This window comes from Semicossyphus pulcher, unplaced genomic scaffold (assembly GCF_022749685.1).
Source record: "Semicossyphus pulcher isolate SPU_LCO1_2020_fin unplaced genomic scaffold, fSemPul1.0.p SCAF_10, whole genome shotgun sequence".
NCBI lineage: Eukaryota > Metazoa > Chordata > Actinopteri > Labriformes > Labridae > Semicossyphus > Semicossyphus pulcher.
The window spans coordinates 25,154,114-25,181,726 of NW_027211604.1; the positions used below are offsets into that span (position 1 = coordinate 25,154,114).

General features: G+C 42.3%; 1 protein-coding gene across 3 annotated transcripts in view; it reads right to left on the reverse strand.

The window, feature by feature from the left end:
- camkk1a (calcium/calmodulin-dependent protein kinase kinase 1, alpha a) overlaps window positions 1-27,242 on the reverse strand; it is an 82,604-nt gene extending 55,362 nt beyond the window's left edge. For 2 of the 3 annotated variants that reach the window (XM_069667955.1, XM_069667952.1), the window contains exon 1: window positions 27,033-27,242. The gene's annotated coding sequence lies outside the window, so the exon portion shown is untranslated. Of the gene's footprint in view, window positions 1-26,458; window positions 26,521-27,032 lie in introns of those variants that run through there. The other variant, XM_069667954.1, reaches the window with a different exon arrangement.
- Between the last annotated feature and the right edge of the window lie 371 nt (window positions 27,243-27,613).

A 27,613-nucleotide genomic window follows, 5' to 3' on the forward strand; every position in this document is an offset into this window, starting at 1 on the left:
CAGCAATGTTTAGGTAGGTGGTACGTGTCAAAGTAACATCCACATGAACGGCAGGACCCAAGTCACTCACATCCTTGCCCATTTTTCCTGCTTCCATCTCATCAACTTTGAGGACAAACTGTTCACTTGCTGCCGAACATATCCCACCTAGTAAGAGGTGCCATGGTAACGAGACAATCAATGTTATACGTCACCTGTCAGTGGTCATAATGTTATGGCTCATCAGTGTATAAAAACGTTATCAGATTAAAACAATGGCACAAGGAACTCAGGAAAAACAGGAATGTCAAAAAAACAAACTTCCTGTAATGTAACACCTGGCACTAAACAGTCACACGCAGGTGTTCAGGTGACACAGTGGGTTGGCCCATAACTGATGGATAAATTCCCTATTCATACAAGAATAATGGCTCATCATGAGGAAGGAAAACTAGTCACACACACACACATCATCATCATTTTCCCACCATTTGCATATTCCTGATGACTGTTATTCATGTCTATGTAAATTGTGAGAGGAGGGAAAAACCTTTTTACTGTCACGGGGTGGGGTGGGGGGGGGTACTCTGACTCATTGGAGCAAAAACAAAGAGGAACTGTCATATTTTGCTAATTCTGATAACATGAGTGATTATCCGTCTCTTGAAACGAGGTTGTTCTCTATTGAAACACCATTAATATCGCTGCATATGTTAGCAATATCCTGGAACAAGTGGGGGGCAGAGGTCTGGTTATTCATTTCTCATGTTTTTAACACAACCGACTCGATATGGGCGATGACTATGAAGTACGCATAATAAGAAGTGTTGGTGAGGTGTGTTAAGCCTTTGTGTCTCCAGAGGAAGCTGTGTGAAATATGAGGCGTCAGTCTGAAAACGACAAATTCTGTCATGGAAAATAATCTGTTAGCAGCCAGGTTGCATCATGGGTAATGACAAGGAAGGCGGATATGTGGAATGAAATAAGACTGTAGCTGTGTCCCAATTCAGGGGCTGCATCCTTCAAAGGACGTATTTCAAGGCCGACTGAGTCACAGCGGCGCGTCGAAGGCTGTCCCATTTTAAAGGCTCCTTCAGATGCGGCTGACAAATGAATCCCGGGACACGAAGGATCCGTCAAGTGCATCCTGTTGGCCTCGTGCACCAATTCAAACGAGATGGCGGACTGTAAACGACCGCGGAATACACCTTAAAATGCAAAAGTCTCTGGTTTCAACTCAGTCAAATAGCTAGTGATACAAATGTTAAAGTGGCGTTGAAATAAAATTTGGTGATGAATGGGTGATGGCGGGAACAGCTGGTGATGCAAACAGGAACTCATTTCAGCTCGGCCTTGGCGTCTACACAGGCTGCGAAGGACGCATCCTTCGTAGACCGCATCCTTGAAGGATGCGGTCCCTGAATTGAGACACAGCCTTCATCTGTGGTTCTGCTGCATTCTGAGTTTCCTTTTTGAACGATCCAGTGAAGTCGTACCTAACCCTCAGACTGAAGGGGTGATGACGGATGAAAAGACGGTTACAACAGGAACTTTTTGGAGTTAATGCCACCTGATACCAAAGGCCTCAGTGGAGATTTTTTTTAATTCTTACTCTCATTTCTTTGTTATTTTCTTAACTTGTTTAATCTTTTTTCTGATTTCATTCATGGGGTGTTTGGGCCGTATTATTCACAAGTATTGGTGGTATGTGCTTTCAACACAATCCATTTTAAGTACGCGTTTACTGCACATTTTATTTACTATTACCAGTGACGTGACGTCCCTATATCACCACACAAATACTTCAGTAAAGATTTGTCTAGGAAGCTTTAATTATACATGTTATGTAATGTTTATTATTTTATGTGTAAATTTAAGAAGGCCCAGCAGGGAGCAAATGTAATGAAGCTTATTTGGAGATGCTGATTTTGTGCAGCTAATGGAATCAGTTAAATATGCTGCGTCTGTGAGCAAACTTCAACATTTGAACAAATATAATTGTGCCACATCTTTCAGTAATTACATAAACAAACCCAGGGGAATAACATGGATAGGTTAAGGCAGCCAGAACCTGAATATGAAGTCTTTTCAATTGCTGCCATCTTTCAACAGTTTAGCTGGAAAGAAGCTTCAGCCGAGCCAATTACAGGCGGAAGAGAGAGTGGGCAGAGAGGGCGAGCGAATGAATCCATCTGGCTCCATTAGTAAACCACTTTCACCCATAACCTGGCTGCTGTTTGTCTCCGTCACCATTTTGTTTGTGCAGACGGAGACGTCCAAGGCCAAAAGCAAAATGAAATCCGTCTTTTGCTGGCGAGAAGACGGGAAGAGAAAACGCCGAACAAGCCTCTCTGATGCACCCAAACAAGTGTTTTAATAACGGTGCAGCTTTTTCTCACGATGTCCTTTACCTTGTATCAGCGCCACAGGTACATCACCTATTGTATATGTCCGACCGTGCAGACCTGCTGTGATGTTTCTGAAAGGTACATTTGTATTAGTATAAGTGCAGCGTACTTGAAATGTAGAGGGCAAAGGTTAGGGCTGAATCTTAACGCACACATTATATTCCTTTGACGTTCGGTTGAATGTCCTCCTCGCTCTCGTCCTCATTTACTGTGAAACTGAAAATCTGAAGTTTGGTGCAACAAGGTCGAAGGCAATCATGTCTGACTGCTCACTGATTACAAAAACAATCTGCATTGTAACGACGTTAAATCAAACCTGAGTGTTTCTTTGCGTTTGATTGGTGATGAACACACAGTGAAAGGTGTAGTGTTGTTTTGTCAGGTGTTCTGTGATGTGATGAGGTGTTTTATGATCAGAGGTTTTGCAATACTACAATAATGTTATTGACAAACTGATCTTCTCATGTGGAACCGAGCACAGACAGCACACTGCTGCCCCGCAAAGAAAGAACCTGAACATTGAGCAGACATGGTGCCATGTGTGAAGGTAACCACAGTGCACATGAATCATCCTGATTTGAGCGACCGTCATCTGTTGTGCAACGAGTGGTCGTTCTTTAGGAGGGAAAGCCTATTAAAGATGTATTGTTACTTTTTCACTTCAAATGTGTTTCAACTAGAAACAGTTTCTGTTGGAGCTGAAAGTGTTGGTTATGAACTATTTAAATAATCAATGAATTGTTTAAAGCTCCTGTGAGGAGTTTTTTTATGGTTATGAAACAGACTGAAATTAATTCTGATTACTCTATATGAGCTACAAAAGCAAACCAGACCATCAGCGACAAGATTGATTATTTCTATATAGTTATTTTTAATGCTGTAAACAGCTGGTGGGAGGTAGGTGTCGGATGAAGCGATTAACTGCACACTTCCTTTGTTTACATTTTCCAGGTCAAACATTTAAAGTGAGTGATACATGTGACTGTTAAATAAAGCAGGAGTAGATTTTATGTTAAAAACCACCACTTCAGCATGAACAGGACAAAATCATCAAAGAGATAAGATGTACGGCTTTGTCCACAGGGGGCGCCAAAATCAACACAAACCAAAAGTTCCTCACAGGAGCTTTAATCATATAAAATAAAAAATACACTTGCTGATTTGTATTCTATCCATCCATCCATTATCTATAACGCTTATCCTGTCCAGGGTCGCGGGGGGCTGGCCTATCTCTGGCACACCCTGGACTGATCACCAGTCAAGACAACCTTTCACGCTCACACTCACACTGACGGGCAATTTTTAGAGTCACCAATGAACCTGATAAACACATCTTTGGACTTTGGATGTCTTTGGTGCGCATGCACGGGCAAACTCCACACAGGAAGGCCCACTTTGTCCGAACAAGGGTTCGAACTAGGAACTACCACACGATTCAGGGTCTTCAAATAGGAAAATCTGCCTCTCTTGTCGTGAAGCTGAAGTTTGGAGATATGGACAGTCTTTAAAAAAGTCAACTCTGAGGATCATGTAAGATGAAACATGTCATTTCAGGAAGTTAAGATGGCCATTTTCACTATCTTCTGTTTTTTATAGTCCAAATAACTGATAGTGAATCAATGGACCATAAATGGAAGAGTTTCCTGATGTGATGACCTAATCAGCAAGACATTATTTGTCTGTGCCATAAAAACATACAGTAAATAACAAATAAATAAATAAATGTAATGATGCAACAATGCTGTTCGGCTAGGATAGGGTTGGTTGGAATCATTTTGCCTCGGCTTGAAATGAAGTTCAAGAGAAATATTTTGTCACTTTTTGTGGTCAAGATTTGGGAACAAACATGATCGAGCTTTTAAAAACAACACTGACCGTAAGACGGAAAGAGGAACCTTCTACCCTGATGATTTGTTAACCATCGCTCTGTATCAACATCACATGACTTCCTCTTTTGCTTCTGTCATAATTACCATGGCCCATCAAGGCTCCGTCTATAGGACTGTAACATCCGTTTTTTCAGTCCCTTGCTGATATGTGAAGGAAAACGTCAGGACTTAAATCGATATGAAACACTTGTTTGTATGTATCTGTATTCTCAATGAAGTAATGCAGCAGGATTGTTTCTTGCATTCATTTACTTGTACATTTGTATTGAATGCACTTCACTGTCTTTTACTCTGACTTTAATTATCTGTGAAATGCATGCAGGGCTCAAAGGCTGCAGACCTGCACCGTACACACACCTGGAAAACTCACAGCGAGGTAATGTGAGCACTCTGCGTAAATGTCAGCTGATCAAAAGAAATTAAATGTCTTCTCTCTCTCGGCTGAAAGAACAAACTGAATCTTTGAGCTTTGATCCCTGCTGCTCCTTACAGCGAGGGCCAGAAACATTTACAGTGCTGCTCCCGCTGAGGCTGTGTGCATACATTACTCTGCTGGGCGTCTGCGCAGGCTCGTACCTGACGCTCTGCAGGGCGCTTTTTACATCTCAGTGCTGATTAAAAGTTGATGTCAGAAGAACCACAGCTTCATGAGCACTTTTCACAGCATTAAAAAGGATCTAAGTCATTAAAGGACAAAGGTCAGCAGTAATTGTGTGTCTATGTGTGTCCAATTAAAGGGCACTCTTATCAAATTAACTGCATTTATACTGTGAGATGTTCAGTGCTAAGCAGATTAAAGCAGTTTGATCAGTATAGATTTCTTTAATCAGAACAGATTTTACATCACAAATATCACAAATGCAGACACATAGAACACCTTGTCTTTATGTGTGACCGTTTTAACGTCAGGCCAATCGCTAAATTACAAGGATTCAGTGGTCCTCATCATCAGGCGTAATGCAATTATGTCGCTAATAAAACCTCTAAGACTACTAAGATCATTTTACACGGTTAGCTTCATTAGAGATGACAGTTTAACTGCAGGGTGTTAAAGGCTGCACACAACATCTACTATAACCTCTTCACTGTGTCATTTAAGGTTATATATAATGTTATATATATATCATATATATAATATATGACATATATATATATATAATGTGCATGTGTTTAAATGCTAACTATAGTTAGCATTGAAAAAGGATAAGAAAGCACCAGCTTCAATGCAAATTCTAAATATTGTCATTTAAGTTTCCCTAAACTTTCCAAACATTGGGTTTGAGCTTGGCGTGGTTATAGCTCCATATTTATGAGGTAATGAATCATGCGATCTAATCATAGGAGAGTCACATGGTAGCTATTCAGCTGTTTACACTATGTGTTAGCGCTGAACGCAGGCCAAGTACTAGCGGCTGCAGGTCGTGATTTTCTTTTGGGTCATATTTTATCCCTGTTTAGTTGTACGTCAGTTAAGATTTCACTTCCTGTTTTACTTTGTCACTTTACTTTCAGTAATAAAAAGCTTTACTTCCTGTCTTTAGCAAATTCAGGGGCTGCATACTTTGAAGAGCGTATTTTAAAAAGGTCACAGCGGCGCGTCGAAGGCTGTCCCATTTCGAAGGCTCCTTCAGATGTGGCCAACAAATGCGTCCTCCTTTGTCCGGGCCATGAGGAATTCATCGACTGCAGCGTATCCCGAGATGCATTGCACGCCAGTTCAAAAACAACATGGCGGCTGAGGACTCTCAGGCGGCAGAGGAAAACTTTAAATGTTAAAGTTATTGGTTTCAACTCAGTCGAATAGTTTGCATTACATATGTCAAAAACACGAAAGGGAACTTGAAACAAATTGTCTTTAAAAAAGGTTAAAGCTCCTGTGAGGAACTTTCGGTTTGTGTTGATTTTGGCGCCCCCTGTGGACAAAGCCGTACCTCTGATCTCTTTGCTGGTTTTGTCCTGTTCATGTTTAGGTGGTGTTTTTTAACTAAAAATCTCCTCCTGCTTTCTTTAACAGTCACATGTATAACTCACTTACTGCCCTGGAAAATGTAAACAAAGGCAGCGTGCAGGTAATCTCTTCGTCTTCGGCCTCAGCGTCGACACATGCATCCTCAGCAGACGCGTCCTTCCAAGGATGCAGCTCCTGAATTGAGACACAGCTTTAGTCTTTTCCCATCTGGGTGATTGTGTGCCCCGCCCTGTGTCTGATTACCCTCACCTTCCCAGTGTGTTTAGTCTTTGCCTTCCTTGTTTCTCTGACAGGTGGTTTTTGTTGCTCATCGTGTGGATGTGTTCCTCGTGTCACTACCATTGCTTTGACCTGCTTTTTCTGGCCACGTTTTGCTGATGGATGTCTTCTTGTTTGTACCCATGGACCCTCCAACCAGAGGCCTTTGGTTTTTCTTTTTTGTGTTGCAATAAATCTTTCTTAAAGTCTAACAAAAAGACTTTAAAGACTGCGTGTAAATACTTTAATTGAGGTGTGACCTGCGTATGCCGTTGTCTTAAAAGCTTGTAAATAGCGGTGCTGGTTTAGCCCAGTGGGCAGAGCAGGTGCCCCACATACCGAGGCTACAGACCCTGACACAGCGGCTGCAGGTTCGACTCCCGCCCTCGGCCCTTTCCTCTCGCTGTCCTAACAATGAAAGGTGGAAAAGCCCCCCTCCCAAAAAAATCTTTAAAAAGCTTGGTGAGCTAAAAACAAAACAAACCGCTGATGAAGAAAGTCAACAGATCAGACACACACAGTGAGACAGAGGGACAGGAAGAGGCGGGCTGAGCTGAGAGGTGTATGCAGCCAGGTGTGTGTGTGTGTGTGTGTGTGTGTGTTTGTTTGTGTGTGTGTGTGTGTGTAAAAGAGAATTGAGGGAAAGCAAGGTGAGCAGATCAACACTGTAAAGACAATAAACTAAACAAAGGTTTAGACTAAAGAACAATTAAAATATGGTTCCTGCCGTCCTCTTAATATTTCTCACCAAAGACTTTTATTTCCCTCCAGCTCCTCCCTCTCTCCCTGAGCCCACAGGTTGATCAGGCCTTCTCTCCTGTCGCCTTCCCCTGTCACATCTCATCGGCCTCAAACGGAGGATATAGGTCACACTGACTGCCGGGAAAACAAAACGCAGGAGAGGGCAGGCCGGAAGACCCAGCAGGAGCATCGACTGGCTGATCCTGACGGATGATAGAGCGAGCCTCGGGAACAGCTTGGATTTGCATGCACACACGCACACGCCCACTCAAAGCGACCACACACACACACACACACACTTGATTTAGTTTTTTGTAAAGGGGATTAAGGGCGACGTTTCATCCCATATTTACACGCCCGTGCACACCAGAATAAGCGCTTGCCCATGTTTCTTCCTGTTGTGGATGCAAACAGTTGGCAGTGATTATGCCGAGTCATCTTTGACTGCGTGGAGCAGAGTGTGCAGAAACTACAGTGAGAGAGAATAGTAATGAGACATCAGCTGGGATCAAGGGGAACTCTCAGTATTACAAATGTTCACTTTATATATTTAATGTCAAAGGAAATTAACTGTGTGAGAGGAAAGGACAGATGCAGAGCGACACATCGCTGCCTGACGAGGCTCAGCACAGTCATTGATACTCGCTGCATCACACAAGCAGCTGCCTGCAGAGATCGGACTACAACACCCAGAGCGCAACAGTGATCCTCTCACTATAAACAACACATCATCCCCTAAAGGGCTTTTTGGGACCTAAAATGAAGTGACTGAAGAAGCGTCTCCATGGTGAGGTTTGTTTTACACTCTATTCCAGAACTTTCCAACAACAGAGTTAGAAAAACGTAAAGTGTTGTAGAAGGAACAAACTGAGTACGATTAAAATAATTAGCTTTGATTTGTGTTAGTTGGCTGTCATCAACTAAAAAGTGCATCAACACCACAAAATGCTTTGCTTTCTAAATCCCACACTGTAAATCCACTTTAACCCTGATGGCTGCCGTTTAGTTACCGAGTGGTCAGAAGTGCAGCCTTAACGATTTAGGTCCCCTGCTCTATTTTAACCCAGAACATGATGTTACTCGTCTAAGTGAACTGCAAATGAACCGCACTTAAATTACACTTTCTATCTGGGTCTATTCGACCCAACTCGTACACATAAACACACACTAATTATTCTGCCTCTGGGGATCAAACCGCCGACCTTCAAATGAGACCCGTCCCTGAACGTAAAGCAGCTGTTTCCGAGCTGAGTAATCTATCCATTTAGTTTTGTACTCTTCCAACGCTTTTACACACAGGATAGTCGAAATCCTTGTCTCACAGAAGCATGTTTAATGAGCACGACTTCTTTAAAGATATAATCTCGAAGATTTCAGTTTCGTTCTCTTTGGCTGCACTCTTTGGCGATATATGGTGATTGCGGGGGAACACTTCCTAATTTAAGACGTCCACGGTTGGCTCCGGTTGTAACTCTTGATTTTCCTGGCTGACGGTCGCTTTCCTTTTCAGCCTGTTTGCTTCATCTGAGCGTCGAGTTTGTTTCTTTTTCTTTGGATTTTCACTTCTTGTTGAAGTTGTATCTGTAGTCATCCATCTTTTCTTTGTTTGTTCAGCCATAGTAGATTACTGTTTACTCACAACACTTGCAGAGAGCGGAAAAGCAGCCGCTTAGCTCCGCCTACCCTCTCTGGCAGACCAACCACTGCTGGCTGATGGAAAACGCGTCACTAACTGGGCGCCGCCACAGACACCCAGTCCATAATAATACTATATACTGCAAATGTAAAGGCTTTCATCAGTGGGCCGTAGGCTCAGTCACCATTGTGGTACCTCATTCGGTGATAGATAGAGACTTAACCGACATTAATGGTGGAGGATTCAGGCTCTGGGTTACTGACTCAAGTGACTCAAACTCGAGTTCGGTAAACAGTCAAACCTTCCACCTCTGGCACAGGGACCACAGAAACAAGGCCAAGACGGAGACAGCATTTTATATTAAGTCATAGTTAATATTGTAAAGCAGTCATAGTTCAGTTAGATTCAGGCTGGAGCCGATCCCAGCTGTCATTGGGCGAGAGGCCAGGTACATCTTGGATTGATCACCAATCAATCACAGGGCTGACACACAGAGACAGACAACCTTGCATGCTCACATTCACACCTACGGGCGTCACCAATGAGCATGTCTTTGGACTGTGGGAGGAAGCCGGAGTACCCGGAGGGAACCCTCACGTGCACGAGGAGAACATGACTCCACACAGAAAGGCCCACTACGTCCGAACCAGGATTTCAAACCAGGATTCTGCTAGCTGTGTGGCAACAGCACTAACCACTGCACCACCGTGCAGCCCTGTTATGAGGTCATGTTCATTTTAAACATTTCTATAAGGCAACACTGACAAAATACAGAATATGCATTATCCAAAATCCAACTCGATTGCTAACCGTCCGGTTTGATGCTTTGAGGTGCACACTGCCCACCTCGAGCAGAGATAAAGAGCAGACCACAGGTCTGGTAAGCTTATTTTCATTCCAACTCCACACCCACAGGTTTGTTTCATTTTCAAACTGTGTTTATAGACAGCTTTAAGATCAGAGAAGGGTTTTATCTGTGAAAGGCGATGGCGTCCTATTGATGGGGCCATCAGATCAGGAAACAGTGTATGTGTCGTCCGCAGGGCATGGACCAGATATGTATTTTTGTCTTTAATGAGGAAGACTTGTTGGTGGTAGTTAAAGTAACTGCAGCCAGAACTAAACTACTACGATTGTCCTTGTATGATGATCAGCAGTCAGGATGAACACAAGAACAACTCAATGGGAATGTGTGAAAATCAACAACCACAGCCTTCGTTAAAGAGCTTAATCCCCTCAGCAAACACAGCCCAGGTCCCGTCTCACACAACGACTCTGATGATAAATGATTAAAGCTGACACCGCAGGAAGTTCATATCTGTCAACAGAACCACTTCCAATGTTTAGCCTTAAACACACAGGGACTAACGCCGTAATTGCAGCACTTTCCTTTGGAAAACTCTTCCCTGTGTGTTCACCTGTCACTGACTAATCCCTGGAACTCTTTAATTCAATCCACAGGATTAACAGGCAACTGTGCAGGACACAACCAGCTCTACCCGTAAACCTGTTAAACACATTCTTGTAGAGCCAATCAATGGGACGTGGTGAGAGAACAGGCAGGATAGAAGCTCGATAACAGGTCCATGAGAGGCGATCAATCTGACAAGACAGAAATACACTCTGGGACAATCCCATCCAGATCCAGGGCCACCCTCTCTGAGGCTGGCTACCTCGGGCAATTATAAGCCTGGGATTACACCGGATATAAGAGTGCAGAGTGGCAAGTTGGATGAGCCAATTATTTCTCTTCTACTCTCACTGACAATGAGTCTGCAGCTTCCAGCACGGCTGACCTTCCTGGAATCCTAAAAATGTCGCCTCTAACAAGGAAAGATCGCCCACCCTCCACACAGCAGACACATAAAACCCAGCTGCAGAACTGCGCCGCAGAGGGCTCTCAAAAATATATTCAGGTGGGGCGGGCGTTTGTGCCGACTCCACCCTGTCCTTCTGACCCCGCTCAGGCTGACCGGTATCAGCTACACTATTTTTAGAGGGAGTTAGTCGCACTGGTCTGAGACTGGTGAGAGAGCATAAGAGGCTGAAAGAGTTAACACAGGAGAGAAAATCCATCTTCCATCCACCCTGAAAGAATCCCATTCAGAGGTTTCAATACAGCCATGCTGGAAATGTGTGATGATGTGAACCTGCAGAGGATTATCTGCTGCTGCTGAAAATGAGAAGCCATCCATCTTTGCCGTCGGGAGTGCTACTCATGCCCCGTAAATCCCTCAGAGAGGCAGAATATCCCAGCAATCTCTATCCCTCCCTCCTCGCCGGTTAGAAACCTGTGGTAAAGTGTCAGGCAGGCTGCCAGGTCGGTCCTGATGCAGTCAGGCCGGATATGTCTGCAGCTTACTCAGGTCTGACTGTCTGATTCTGATGAAGCCAGAAAACACATCCAGCTTCTGAAATTAACTACAGACTCAAAAATGAACTCTACATGATTGTAAATCATTAGCACACATATTTAGTAAGTGTACCTGTAGATTTAAGGAGAATGGGTCAATGTTGTATATACCAACAGTGTGTCATTAGATGGACAAGATAAAAGAAAGAGTTTAAGTATTTGACATAACAGCCACTATAAAAGTAAAGTTGTTCGCATGCCAATACCAGTATCACCTTTGATACAGCCTAAAATGTGATATCAGGGAATTGGTGAATACAACAGTCAATGCACCGAGCCGATACCGTCTTTAACTAGCCCAACAAAAACTTGACTCATCTCTTCTTCACAAAAACATGGAGCAACAATATTCATTATGTAGGCCACTAGTAAATACTGTTTCAGAGCAGCGAACAAGAACGGACTTTAGCTGCTGCACGTCTGCTAATTTGGAGGATTGTTTTTAAGGTTTTAAATGGAATTATCTTGTCGATCTCCTCGAATACTACACACCGGTTAGGGCACGTAGGTCAACCAATCACTTGCCAGAGGGGATCGTGCCTTTGTGGTAGCTGCCCCAAAGCTGTTCCTACCTACCCACATAAGAACTGCCCAGGCGCTTTACATTTTTAAGTCGCTGCTAAAGACCCACCTCTTCTGAATGGCCTTCAATTCCAGTTGAGCTCGACTTTTTTATCTTCGGGCAAATCTTTTATATTTATTCTGTTTCACGGTTTTATCTCTCATCCGTTTAATTCTTCATTTTATTTATTCTTCTTGGTTGTACAGCATTTTGGTCAACATGAGCTGTTTTTAAATGTGCTCTATAAATAAACTTGACTTGGCTTAGGTTAATTATCCTGTAATGATAGCAAACAACAACAGTGCAGCGCTAGCAGAGAGAGTAGCGCTAGTCAAAGCTAGCAGAATGTTAGCAATCAGTGTTTTTCTTTCACAAGTTGTTCACAAGGCTTCTTTTATTTAAATATAGATCATTGAAGCAGGTTGAGCAGGTTGAGCAGGTTAGATTTCTCTGACGCTCTTCTGTCGACACAGGTCGTCAGGATGGGCAGCTAGCTGAGCTACCACTAATGTTAGCGCAGCTTGTTATCACAGGGATTGTAGCATACAGCTCTTAAAACATAATGAATATATGGGCCTATATATTTGTTTTGCACTTGAAACTTAACCTTACTCGTTATCAGGAAGGTGTCAGACAATCTTAACATGAATAAATAAGATTATCATCTACAGCCTTGCTAGCAACTCTGTCAGGCTGTACAATGATGTTTAGTTAAGAAGGTACGTTAACCATGCTCACCATCTGCTAACATTTGCTAACTAGCATGAAACGCTGAGGCTGTTGTGAATGTAATTAGCATTAGCGAGATTTCCAACTCAAGCTCAACAAATCTGACATCAAATAAGAAAAAGACACTTCTGTATGGAAAATATAGCTAACATATAGCTTCAGGCTAGTGATGGTCGTATATAGTAGTATCTTGTGTTATAGCTTTAGCCATCACAGCAGCTGAAACAATGAGTGAAGGTGTATCCTTATGCTCTAATCTATTTAAAGTAAACCCTCAAAAAATAAAAGACATGTTAGAAGGTGAAGCAGATCTACGGGAGCTCACTAAGTGAGCCCAGGTGTCGCTCTCTCTCCGCACAGGGCTGCAGGTGTTTTACCCTCAGTGTGTCTTTATGCACGGTGTGTTTATGGTCCACTGAGTGCAACCTGACTGTGTGAAGTCATGCAGGTGCAAATTATAGCATGTGTGTCTAAAACGGCAACATGACTTACAAGACGATGGTCACGGCCTCTGACTGTGGATCAAGATCTAATGAACACAATTAGTCACGTAATTACGTGTGTGTGTTATGGACAGTTATTTTAAATGAGAAAACACTGCAGTCAGTATAGAAGACTTAATAAAGTAATTTCCTGTGTGACTTGGTTGGACCCTTGATGTAAGTCACATGTAGTAGTAGCTGCTTTATGTACCAGCTCCTTCCTGGACTGCATTTCAGAGAGCGTTACAAACGATGAGGAGCACCGTCCTCCAGCTAATCTGTCTCTCAGCACATTTCAAACATCAAAACAAAATGTTCATTCTTCAGCTCTTATCTCTTTGCAGCAGGTTCTTAATTGTGCTTTTGGTGGTTTTAAAAACGCATGAAAAACAGAGATAGAAAATCCCTCTCAGAAACAAAATCTGAGGTTGTGTTTTGTGTGTTTGGGGAAAGGTCACAGGCAGAGGAGAACAGAGGCTTCACCGTTAACAGGCTGCTGGTATCACAGCAGCAGATGTTTGGCCCTGCAGCACTTTGTGAGTCATCCTAAAAACTTACTCCCTGAAGACAGAGAGGATCATTATTTACAGATCATTTGATTACAAATACTAATTTACGTGTTTTACAGTTAATCTGGCCATTTTTGTTTCTCAAAGTGCGATAAAACTTTATGAGTCAAGGTCAAGCGCACGGCAGCTGCTGGCTGCGCGGTTAGTTGATAGTCAGAAAAATCTTGCAACTATTTTTGTAATTAATTTTGAGCTTTTTGAGCTGTTTTACTATCTGTTTAATATCACTGTAAACTGAGGATATATTTGAGGGTTTTTTTGGCTGTTGGTCAGACCAAACAAGATGTCACTTTGGAATCTTAGAAACTAGGATTGTTTGAATATTTCCCTGACATTTTATAAACTAAACTTCAGCAGGACGCCAGTTTAGCACAGCGGTTAAATCGGCGGTCCACATACAGAAGCTACAGTCCTCGATGCGGCGCCCCCGGGTTCAACGCCCACCCTCCTCCCTTGCCATGTGTCATCCCCACTCTGTCTTCCCGTGTTCCCCATACTGTACACTCTCTATTTTAAATATTGGCCTTTTTATGCCCTTTACTGACAAAGAAAATATTCAGCAAATAAATTGCTAATGAAAATAATCATTGCAGACTTATTTCATGGATACGAGCTCTAAGAGAGACTGCAGAGGACCAAAGGGAGCAGACGGCAGGTAAAGATGATTTGTTTCATTTGGCTTTGTTTGACAAAAAAAGATGATCGGGGATTGAACAAGCTTTTTATGACATTGCAAAATAATTTTATACTAGCAAGTAGCAAGTCAATATTGGAGCTGAAAAAAGTTATTCTTGAGTTTTTTAACCATGTAATTATTTTGATACCAGACTAATCTGTGTAAAAAAGTGAAGTTCAGCTTCTTAAATGTGAATGTTTTCTGTCTTTGCGCCTCTGTGACAGTTAAACTGCGTATCTTTTGGATGTGGACGAAACAAGACATTCAAGGACGTCACCATTGGCTACTGGAAACACTGGTCCACATTTTACAGACCAAACTAATCGATAAATTGAGGAAACAATAGACTTATTAACCAACGCTGAATAGATCAAAGGTTGCAGCCCATGGGATATTACTGAACTCTAATTTTGTCCACTCCTGGCTACAGTAGTGGACGCAAGGCAACTTCAGTAAAGCATCTTTTAATTTTGCTTACTTAAGATGCAGAACACGACACTGGATTAATCCATTCACAGGCTGGTTTTCACTTTTGCTGACAGCTCTTCGTAGCCCTCATCTGATGTTTCAGTCATGTTTTCTTCCAAATGCATTAGAGCCAAATTCTTCCTAAGAAACACGAGGGTTTGAGCCCTCTGAGCAGTGAGCCTCTTTCTGCCTTCATCAATAATGTTCGCAGCAGCACGGAGGAGTCTGTTATTCAGCACCCTGGTGCCAGCTACAAAGAGAAATTTTGATGCAGGAGGCAGGAGAGGAGAGCCGAGGCTGGTCGATTCTGCAGGAGAGGAGCTGTTTGCTCACTAAAATAGGTTGCCTTCTCAAAAGGAGAGCGCTTGAGTCAGCTGGCCCAGGGTCAGATTCTGCTTCTTACTCCTCCAGGATTTCATCAAAAGGACTACCAGCTCTGCTCTTTCATGCAGTTCCATCATGCACACAGAGGGTTATTTCTACCAGCCTTTCTGCAAGCAGACCTGAGCAGAAATAGTAAATCACAATCCTACAGACGCGCTGAGAACAGGAGTTCTGTCAGCACAGATCTTAGCTAAGGTTTAAGCTCCTTCTCTGTAGCTGGCAGAACTCACTGAAATCACAAACCTGTCTTTAGAGCCATGAGAGCTCATTCCTCCCCCAGCAACGCTGTCACTGCTAAGCCCTCGTAGACAATGTGCCAGAGCCTCCTCCACCACCACTGCAAACATAATTATAGAAGCAGAGAAGGGGAAACTTTTTAAACCTATTAATTACTGAGTTTTATGTTGGCACGGCACAGGGAGCACTTAATGTGTGCTTTCTAGTCTCATCTGGTGGAAGAAATCAAAGCGAAGACTTTACAGGTACTTCAAGGGGAATTTAGGGGAAATGGGCTGTGAAGGATGCAATGTAATCTCTCTGGCCAAAGCTGTGAACAATCAGTGCACTATTGGTGACATATCACATGCTACTGAGCCCAGCTACCACTACCTAGGACTCTCCAGGATTAAGGTTGAGCTCCTATCTTTGGTGTCAGCAATAAATGGCTTTAGTTCGGGGCCCTATTTTTTACATATTTTGAGGTCTTAATGAGAATGGGAACAACAAGTTTTGGAACTGCCCCTTTAGGTCACAGCCGCCGCCGCTGCTCCAGATTTCTATAACTGAAGTTGCAATTTAACGATGGAGATATTTGCTCCAAATAAACAGTCGTTTGCCGATGTCCTTTGGTAATGATCGATCGAGCAGCTCACGTGCTGTTCTGAATTGCGAGAGAAAATATTTAACTTTTGTGACTTAATGAAACAGACCGCTGATGAAGACAGTCAACACAGCAGACAGACAGACAGACAGGAAGAGGGGGCGGGGCCAGCAGCTGTGCGGAGAGCAGAGGTGCAGGTGTGTTGGGGGACTGAAGCAAAGCAAAGTGATCAGATTAAAGTAGATTGTGAATTAAAACTTAATACAGTGAAGAAAAGAGAACAACTAGAGTGTGGAAGTGTACATGTGACGTGCTTCTCACAGAAATCATTGATACATGCAGTAATTCCCGCTGGATCACTTCAGCCTGCAGCCTTGAAACAGGATGTAACGCTGTAATCTGGTGAAGTACATCCACTAACAGTGATGTTGTTTTGACACTGACAGACAGATTAAACTGTCGAACAACCAGGGTCAGAATAAACAGTCACAATGCGATGTGCGATACGTGCCCTCGATAACGCTAATATCACAATACAGCGATTCTGTGATAATTGATAAATTGCAAGACAATCATTTAATGACACGTCACCATATCTGATTAACTGCAGAATACAAAATGCCCCTTAAGGTGAAGTGCAGGTAGATGTATTTGTTCGCTTCAGTTTCAGAGAGTTTGACACGAACAGATGAAACAACGAACGTGTTTTCAGTCTGTAAATTAGATTTACAGAACTAGAGAACAACTGGAAAAACAAATTAGGACTTTGAATTTGGATTCATGTCGTAACTGCACCCGAGGAGTCATGAAGTAGCGACGCAGTGAGCCTAAATGTTTCCAAGTACCGATACTTGGTGCCAGCATATCGATAATTGTATCGCACAGGTCAGGATGACGATATATTGCCGCGTCCCACCCCTACGAACTACATTTTAGAAAGGATTGTTACAGCGGTAGATTTGTGTTGAGGTAGGATCCTTTTTTAACCAGAATCAGAAGTAAATGTTTCTCTTTTTAAAGCCCCCAGACTTCATTGGCAAAAATCATTTTAACACGCAGACCGTGGGAGTTGTTATGTTATGTGTTGTTGTGTTGTATTTTGTCGGACCTTTAAAACACCAAAATGACACAATTATTTATAAAAAAAAACAAACCAGTTGAGGCAGCAGTAGACCAGCAACTACCCTCATCGGCAAGGTTAAATTAATGTTTCTGTCCGTCGAGTCTGGGGACTTTGAAGAGAGCGATGTTGTAGCTGTTCCTGGTTTAAAAAATACTGCAGGGATGAGAGCCATTATTGATTTAATGGTCTCAACAAAAGCCTTAGCTGCTTGTCAAGTAATATTTGTGTATTTTTGCTTTCATGTTTGTTCCCTTCTCCCAGCACCTTCTTATTGATAAGCAGCAGATCAGTAGGCGAATGACCATGTGACTGACATTAGCCCCATGGTTGGTCAGCGTATCTATCAGCGGCTGTATTTTTCTGTTCATGGTTGGCAACACAACCAACTTGTTATTTCTAAATCACGTCACAATTGCAAAAGGATCCAGCATCTTTAAAATTAATTGGAACGTCTTTGCTGATTTTAATTCTACAGTTTACACCTTCAGCTACATGAACATGAAACTAATTAATTTCTTTCTACGTTTATATAAATAGAAGTCTGAGTTTGCTGCCCACCTCCTGTGGTGTTCAACACACACCTGTTAATCACACTCAAACTAATTAACACAACTTAAGCAACCATGTAACACTGGAATTAGATGTAAACAAAGAAACTACCATCTGTTAACGCATATCTCATTACTACTGTATGTATGAGAGAGTCGACACATGTGGGCTGGTGGCAAACTACAAACGCCTCAGTGAGCGAGTGTGTGGGCTTTCACTGAGATAAGTATTCTCTATTCCTATTATTGAAATCAAAAATCAATATCTTCTGCACATAGCCATGCCCTGCAGAGGGAAAGAAATGATGTGCCGGTGTAGAACAGTAGCTGGAGGGGAGGCAGTCATGCAGGCAGGACTGGCTGCAGTAAACCCAAAGGAGTGTGACAAGCAGACACAGAGCAGAAGCTGGTGTCAGGGTGGGTGAGGAGTTTTGGACAGAACACAGACAGGACTCTCTGGAGAGCAGACACAAAATCAGCCAACCATCAATTATTTCAGTTAGCTCAGCAGCCATGTGGACATAACAGCAGAGCTCTGGGGACACCCTGCAGAACAACATTTTTATGATATTATCTGTGAAAGCCAAAAAAATACCTCAAAACCGCTGTAGTGTCACATCTGCTGGTACATGTCACAACTGGTTTTGATGGTGTCTTTTTATTTTTTTATTTTTTGAATAACCTTTGATGGTCTTTCATTGCTTTTAATTTTATTTGTATTTATTTATTTTTCTCTTAACTTGCATTGCTTATTGCTCAAAATGCCTCTGTTCCTGTTTTGTTCTTTTGAATACTCTCGGTTTGGCCTCATTGTTGAAAGTTCCGGAAATCTGTTTTGTATTCCATAATCCTCCTGAGTTCCTGTCTTTGCTTTGTCTGTCAAAGCACTTATATAAAGTGTTATATAAATAAAGTTATTATTATTATAATTATTACGGTGTCTTTATCGGTTGTATTGAACTTCTTAGCCAAAAGTATTTGGTAAAGAATATCTGAACTTTTGTTTTTAAGTTGAGTCAATGAACACAGAGCAATGCAGGAGCAAACTTTAGAAACAGAGTTTCAATATTGTCCTTCAGTGTTCATTATCTTTACAGTTTAATCTTTATTTATTCTAAAAGGGACTGTGTTCAATATCAAACATGAATGTTGGCATCTGATGCATTGTCAAGCTTGACAGCCCACACGGGTCTGTGTGTGACTGACTGACTGAGTGAGTGAGTGACGATACTTTCACAGCCGTAGAGAGAGAGTTGCGACATCACAATGTCGGCTCATGGAGCATATTGGACCTCCACCGATTCGACTCTGTCTATATGGCTCTGGATACTTTGCTCGGGGAGTAGGCGGGGCTGCTCCTCCGCTGCTCCTCCGCTGTCCTCACCTACGTCCGCAGCGCTCACCTGCTTTCAAACACGTTGTCATCGGCCTCATAAGGACAGTCCTTGTAACACATTACCCACAAAGCGCACACTGACCTGATGTGGTCAGCCACATGCTAGGTTTAGACCTAGTCTTCTAGACGTCAGATGACTCAAAGTAAAATTCTTTTATCAGTTTCAATAATAAGGGTAGAAACGTCGGTAACTTGACTTGAAATATTCAGGAAGTTGTCAGCTTTATATGTTTTAATGTCCTTCTGATAGCCATTGCTAATGGAAGACTGATTCATGTGAGTATTAAAGGTAAAAGATGACGATAATAGAGGTTTGTGTGTCGCTGAGCTGAAAATAAAAAGGGGGAAAGAAAGGAGCAAATAGTTGAAGCTTCATATCAAACAGACAAATCTGATTCTAACAACTCTTCTAAAAACATGTTCTGATAAAAGAAAATTTACTGTTGAAGGTTCCCTGTTACTGCCTCATTCATGCTGCCTCGTTCACACACAGACTAATGAGAGGTGAAAGTCGGGTGGAGTGCAGGCGACCACTTGTGTGAGGTTAGCTAAAAGATCTGAAGACCCCCAGAGTCCTTCTGGCGCGCTTTGAATAATGAAGGCTAATAATATGCAAATGTGTCGTTTGCCCCATCACACAGTATGAACTAATGAGGACCTATGAATGTATTCATGTCTCCAACACGCTCTACAAAACACACAAAAACACACTCTTTGCTTCGCCTTCAGTTTTATATGTTTGTTTTGGTGTCGCTGACGTTTGAGTCGTATGTGGTAAGGAAGCAAAAAATACAGGTGAAAGGTAACATTGAATCACAACAGGATGAACACAAGAGTCTACAGCTTTGCTTGTAGCTTTTTGTGGCTGTACTTAGGCAAAGCATTGTAGAGCTAAATGCTAACACTCACACTTACAATGCAAACATGCTGATGTTTGACAGGTGTAAAGTTTACCTTGTTCACCGTGTAATTTTAACAATGTTAGCTAAACATGTTGGCATGTCGTCTCCTGCTAATTAGCAGAGAAACACGCTGAGGCTGAAATGAAAATCAACAGTAATTTGGTCATAAAAGTTATAAGACTTATTCATTTTTGACCTAATGGTGCAAGAGGGAGAGTCAAAGGACTGTGAATGTCTTGAGTTTTTTTCTCATTTAATTCCAATAAGTCGAGTAAGATAGGCTGCATGTTGTAGCCTCTTATATTGGCACGAGAGGAAAAGCAATATATACATAAATTAGGCTAAGCATTCTTCCTCTGGGGAACATTAATGTCTGCACAACATTTCGCCCCAACTCATCCTGTATATGTTGAGCTAATTCACAGACTTAAGTGATAACTTTGACCTCATGGTGCCACTAAAGGATATGTCAGGTGATCACTAAACTCATAGGGATTTATTTATCCTCTAAAGACCATGAACGTCTGTGTAAAATTTCACAGCAATCAATCCAATTGTAGTTCAGTTGTTTCAGTGTGGACAAAGAGATTGTGACACGTTTTTCGCCATAGTATTAGCTAAAGGCTCATCCATGGCTTGCACATTTCTATTATTACGATTAATGAAAACATTTAGTGAAACGAACCATTTTACCAAACCATTTACCTTCTTAACAATAGTTGGATTATAAGATTGCTTTACACCGTCTCCTACCTTCACTCTGAGATGTAAAACTGACAGCTGATTAGCAATGAGAATGTTTGGCAGCACATTAGCTGACATTTCCATCCTGTGTTTTACCACTATATGTTATTGCAATATAGCATAAACAGATTGGAGATGCACGATGTATGATTCAAGCTGTTGAGGCTGGCCATTCTTGTGAGGGTCTCAACCCCCTGCAACTCACAGCCTTGCCAACCCTTCCTCGTCGCTCTTTGCATTTCCCGGTTTCTCTCTGGCTGCACTGAGGGAAATAAGAGATTGTCAAAACTCCCTGTGCCTGGAGCACACTTTTTTCTCCCTGTCTGCAGCTGTTCCCCCTGAGGGAAAATTCATGCAATAGTGGTTCAGATATGTGGTTTCAAAGTGGTGGCCCAACAGAACAACATCCCAATCCCAACAGCCGCACTGCTTGCACAGCTAAAAAAAACAGCATAGAAAAAGTTGATGTAGGCCAAGATTAGCCAAACTTTTAGTCCTTACAGTGGGTCAATATTATTGCAACTGCAATGAGCAGTTCAAATTCAAACATGTCAGTTCGTCAGAGAAACAGACCCTTTAAAATGGTTTGCCTTGTGATCCAAGGACCCTCTAAGAATGCCTATTGTAATTGAACAGTGAGTCATTTTAAAGACGTTCACACTTGATGTTTGGAAAAACTGACAACCACAAACATTTGATCCTCCATTTCCCATAATGCAACAGTAAAGTACATTTTTACACTGGTATACTTATTTGCTTTTTGGTCTCTTAAACTCCACACAGCCAGTTTGTAAGTCAAGCGTTCTGTTAGATATCTGTTGTCTTCGAGCCAAAGCCTAGATAGTCCTGGTGACATCACAGCAACATCATCAGGGTTATTTTCTCCGACGTTGGAAAGCCCCAGTCTGCTTCCATAACAGTTATTTTTGTGGTAAATTTGGGTTATGTTTTCAAAGTTTAAGGCCTGTCGTGCAGTTGCTCCTCTTTGTACAATGACCTAGTCAAAAAAAAAGTGCATGCCCTCCCACAGAAACAACAACATTATCTTCTCTCAAGATGTTGAACTCTGGCCAAAAAAGTGCAGTGCTGTGAGTAATTGTAATTGTGAGTCTTTGTGGATTTTGAGTAGCCCTCCAGTACTAGTGCAGAAAAAAACTGGATCTGGATGAAACTGAAGGAATCCTAACCGAAAATCAAGCACCTAATACAAGCTAAGCTAACGTTAGCAGCAGCTTGGTTCACAACCTCTCCTGACATTTTGTGTCCAAAGAAAAGCGTCTTTATTTTGTGTTTTTAACAGCTTTAATTATCTAAACTTTAAATTGTTAAAAAAAAAAGCCTTTGAAAACACAGATTAAAAAACAATGATTGCTAATGTTTTGCTAGCTTTGGCTAACGTTAAACATTATGCAAGCAGGGCACTGTTCTTGTTTGTAGCTCTTAAACAGTAGTTGCTAATGACATTGCTGCTGAGTAGGCTACTACTGTTGGGGAAAATGAAACAATCCAACACTGGTTTTGGTTTCAGTAGCCTAAAACAACTCTTTTTGCATCGTGCAGCACATTTCTGGACACAATATCTCCTTCCACATAACTGGCTATACTACAATTTGCTGCAAGACTCAGTGAATCACAGACGTGCATCACAGTCCCATTTCTGACATTTACTGCTCCCACAGTTGCATGCAAAACTTACTACAAACCCACACAAGGGAAGTTGAATTGCTCAGCAACAAAACTCACAAACACATCAGCACATTTGCAATTCAGCCTCCAGCCAACTTAGCACAGCTCATTTTAAATATTGGCAAGCGAAACGCTGGACATCATTACATGGCAATTTGGTCAACATCGCCCAAAACTACTCTAGGTCATTTATAATCAACAACAAGTTATTCAGACTCTCTTCTACACAAAAACAGATAAAAAACACCTCTCTCAGTCGTCTCAACACAGATGGAAAATTGTTATTTTGTTTACTTGGTGTGTCGATGAACCCTAAAACAGTGCAAGCACACACTAGAGAGATTCCCTCCACAAACACCTCGAGAGCTTCCAGGAATTGAATGCTGATTCCAGGAAGGAGGTGGTGGATGTAGTGCTAACAGTGCTAGCTTTGTAACAGTAACACTACAGCAGGTATAGCTGCTGCTCTGTTCTCACAGCTGTAGTAAGAAGAGCCTGTCAGACATCAAATAAAGAGCCTCCTCAGAGTGGATTCAACAGTCTTAACACTCAAGACTGGAAAACACAATTCAGTCGCACCTTATAAGTCGTCTTGCATCTCCGAGGGAAACTGTCCTTCAGACAGCTCTGCTGCAAAGATTTTTTACAAAAAAAACAAAACAAAAGGAAAATTAAATGGACTTTCTGCATCATGTCAAGGCTGCTTTTAGAACACAATGTGAAGACTCATATCTTTAATGGATGTACGGATCTACAAATACCGAGGTCAAGGTCATGCCAGGATTACAATTTTCATCTGTTTTCAGTGCCGTGCACACACACACACACACACACACACACACACAAGGAACCGTGGATACAGCACACTGATGATGATGCACTTCACTTGTGGGATACATCACGCAATTAAACATCGACCAAATACAAGGGTCTTTTGGTTTGACTGTACCGAAGAAAAAGCACTTTGACTGAACGTAGCACTGCAGTGATTTAGCGTTCACAATCAATTGGTAAGAGGACTGAAAAATAGAAAATTGCAGCAGTAAGAGAAGCAGAACCAGCAGAAACCAGTCAGAAAGCAGGGACCGTCACTGTGTATTCTCTCATTCTCTGAGCCTGACATAAAACGGGTGAATGCTGTCCAGACCAACAAACCAGTTTACGAGATTTATTAAAGACATTCATAGAGTAATAACAATACACATACACAACCTGCATGCGTTCACACAAGGATACACACACATAAACACACAAAATGCTCATTTCTCTCTCCTCCGCGTTTCTCAAGTGATTTCCCAGAGGGGCTGAAGGAGCTGGAAGCTGTTGACGTGTCCTCTTTTTCAGTAGCTGGGTCGTAGCTCTGGTTTGATTACCAAAGCCCACGTGAAGAAGTGTAAAGGGGGTTATATGTGTCAGCACATTCAGTAACAAAAAGTGGGCACGAGAAACAGAAGTGATACTGACGATGCTAATTTGCACCAAGCAAACCCGTTGTCTCTGATATAAAAAGCATGCGAACACAAGTTAAAACAAGAGACTACACTATTAGCTTGTTGTTCATTCTACAGGAAAAAACGAGGGTTTTTTCCTGTAGAATGAATCTTGGACAGTGCGTGTCTTCAGGGTCTGTCAGTGGAAAATCTGCCAGACGAAAGAGGGCTTACAAAATATAAGAGATGTTCCCATTCTGTTGTTTCCTTCCTGATACTCATTCCAAACTAGTGAATTCAGATAATACTTATTTTCTGACAGCTATACTACTAACTGTATCAATGTGACATGATTGCTGTCATTGTTGTATGATCTGGCTCAGTATAGCTGAGCACCTAGAAACTAGCTAAGCTAATGTTAGCATTAGCGTAAATACACAGATTGAAAAACAATGATAGCTGATGTTTTGCTAGCTTTGTCTAACGTTACACTTTATGCTAGCAGTGCGCTATTCTTGTTTGTAGCTCTAAAACAGTAGTTGCTAATGACATCCAGAATATAGGCTACATTATTGCTCTCCTAAACTTCTGTGGCCATGATATTTAACATGAAACTGCTTTATTTTATGTTTGTTTTTTTTTAAACCAGTTTTATCCTAACTTTAAATTGAAATGAATGAAAATGTGTGATTGAAAAACGCTGTTTGATAACATTTTGCTAGCTTTGACTTACGTTACACTTTATACTAGCAGTGCACTGTTCCTGTTTGTAGCTCTAAAACAGCAGGTGCTCTCCTAAACTTCTGGTGTCCATGAAGAGTGTTGAGGTAAAACAGATTTTTAACATGAAACTGCTTTACCAGTTTTATCTTAACATTAAATTGTAATAAATACAGCCTTATAATGTGTGATTGAAAAACACTGTTTGCTAACATTTTGCTAGCTGTGACTAACACTACACTTTATGCTAGCAGTGCGCTATTCTTGTTTGTGGCTCTAAACAGTAGTTTCTAATGGCATCCATCGTGTTATACCTGTATAGGCTACTGTTTCGGAGAAGTAGAAAAAAGTTGATTTTTTTGGGCCACAAATAATTGTAGATGAATTGACGGTGGGCTGCACGGTGGTGCAGTGATTAGCACTGTTGCCTCACAGCTAGAAGGTCACTGTTTCAAACCCCGGGCCTTTCTGTGCGGAGTCTGCATGTTCTCCACATGCATGCGTGGGTTCCCTCCGGGGTCTCCGGCTTCCTCCCACAGTCCAAAGACATGCTTGTAAGGTTAATTGGTGACTCTAAATTGCCCGAAGGTGTCTTTCTCTATGTGTCAGCCCTGTGATTGACTGGCGACCAGTGTAACCCGCCCTTCGCCTAATGACAGCTGGGATTGGCTCCAGCCCCCTCGTGACCCTGAACAGGATAAGCGGTATAGATAATGGATGGATGGATGTATTGACGGCAGTACTTTCAAATATCCAATACCACATTTTAGGCAGTATTGGAGCCATATCCGATTCTGGAATCGGTATAGGATAAACTATACATAAATTACAGCTATTGGCAAAGAAGGCTACAGAGGAGTCAGTACTCTAGTAGCACATTCCTTTCCGCGTTTAACATAACTGGTCGAACCACAATTCTGCAGCAAGATTGTAGGCTACAAGACACAATGCAAGGCAGCCACATAACCTTAAGTTGTAAACACATATCACTTTCTTTATGATGATACAAGCCTGTCATACTGTGTCACAGTCCTATTTCTGGCTTTTGTTGCTCCTACAGTTGCATGCAAAACGCAACATAAACCCACAAAGAGGGACGTTGAATTGCTCAGGAACAATACTCACAAACGCATCAGCACATTTGCAATTCAGCCTCCAGCCAACTCAGCACAGCTCATTTTAAATATTGGTCAGTGAATATTTAAATCATCACACTGTCAAAGTCGGCCAACCAAAACTGAAAGTGGTTTCCTCTTTGCTGAGCAGACACTGTGCAGTCTCTACAACTGAATGCCATTCATGCCCTCGCTGTGTTTCAAGGTGCAGCAGCTCTAGAAAGAGACGATTCATTTTGAAGTCACTCTTCAAATGAATCAAAGGAACAATTCAGCCCCGTGCCTCATGAAAGAGGGATTAAACAATTTACATGCAGGGTGAAATGAGCACCACTTGAGGCAGACACGAAGCCATCGCTTTTGCTAATTAGATATCAAGTCACTTTAGAGCAGTGAAAACCTTATATTGTTTTTAAACCGCAGAAAACCTGTGTAACGTTGTGATGAATGAGGTCCTTCCACAAAACAGGCCTCATCTAAATACTACAGTCATACTGCCAATGCTGACCTTACACCAGGGCTCCTACTTTTGATTGTCAGCAGGGTCGCTCATTTCTTCTCAGCCACAGCTGAAGGAGACGTCTTTAAATTGCTTATTTGAAACAGACAAAAGCTGCAAATTTCCACATTTGAGAAGATGAAACCAGGAAATAAATGACATACACAATACATCTCTATTCAGCTGATTACGTGTATTTCAAAGTCTGCAAATTTCAGAAGCTTTAAACATGAAATAAATGATTGAAATGACTGATCAATAATCAGTCCACTGACAAAACAATTAAACATTTCAGTACTAGATCCCACTCACATGTCAATGTATATGGGTCAGCGGGGAAGAGGGGAATCCTGTGATCAGACCAGACATCCCTGGGTATCCTGGGAGCGACTCCTTAAAGGAAACTAAAAAGACATCCCTAATATCTTGGGGACCACTTGGGTCTCCTCGAGAGAACCCTAATGGGACCCAGGACCCAGGCTTGTATAGCACTACAGTTTAATCCCCAACAAAAGTCCTGAGTGAGCTGTAAGGCTCGAGCATTTTACGACAGGTGCATGACACGGATCAATGGTACATCACTGGCGTGAATGCAAGCTTCATTTTAGTGCAGCTTCCAATTTCATGGTGCAGAACGTGCCCGCGCGCGTGCTTGCGTGGGGTAAAAGTGGTTAAAATCCAGTGCAACTGCAGAGGAGTCAATATCCTTCCGAGCAATTCACTGAACAACAATCAAAAAAGGCGAGGACACACGTGCATAGTGATCCATCTGCAGTGCACGAGAGCACATTCAGGTTTACTTCCCCATATTTACACCGACTGCCCGCGCGAGCCACCGTAAACATTAATGCACCCGTGATGAGATAATCGTAAAAGTTTCACTTACCCAAATGAGTGCTCGGGCGTGTTCGAGCCCCTTTCCCGTGAAGGCGATCCAGAGGCGTCCCGTTTGGACGCACGGAGCCTGTTTGATTCTCCTCTCAGCAGATTATGAGCACACTCACAGAAGGACATCCACACACACTCACACACAGGCTGCTGAGCTACATGTGTGGCAGGCAGCGGGATCAGCTGCTGACCTCAGATGTGTCCCATGTTTCACACCCTCTCTTCCGGAAAACACGGACGGACCAGCCCACACCAGCCAGTCAGCGCGCGGACACACAGCGGCTGAACGCGCGCTCTCACACACACACACACACACACACAGCCCGCAGATCAGCTGGCTGTTGTTGCACCGCTGCACCGTGCACACTGCAGCGCGCGCACACACACTCACACACACTTTGAGTCTGCTTTGTGGCGCGTCGACAGCACACGGTTAACCCCAACTTTTATTATTCCACAAAACACGGAGCCACGGGTCCTAACATCCGCCCTGTTCCTGCAGCATGACCAACACGGTGTCATTAGTACCCCCTCTGTTGTATACTACGGTGTCACACTGTGTTATTTACATTACAAAAC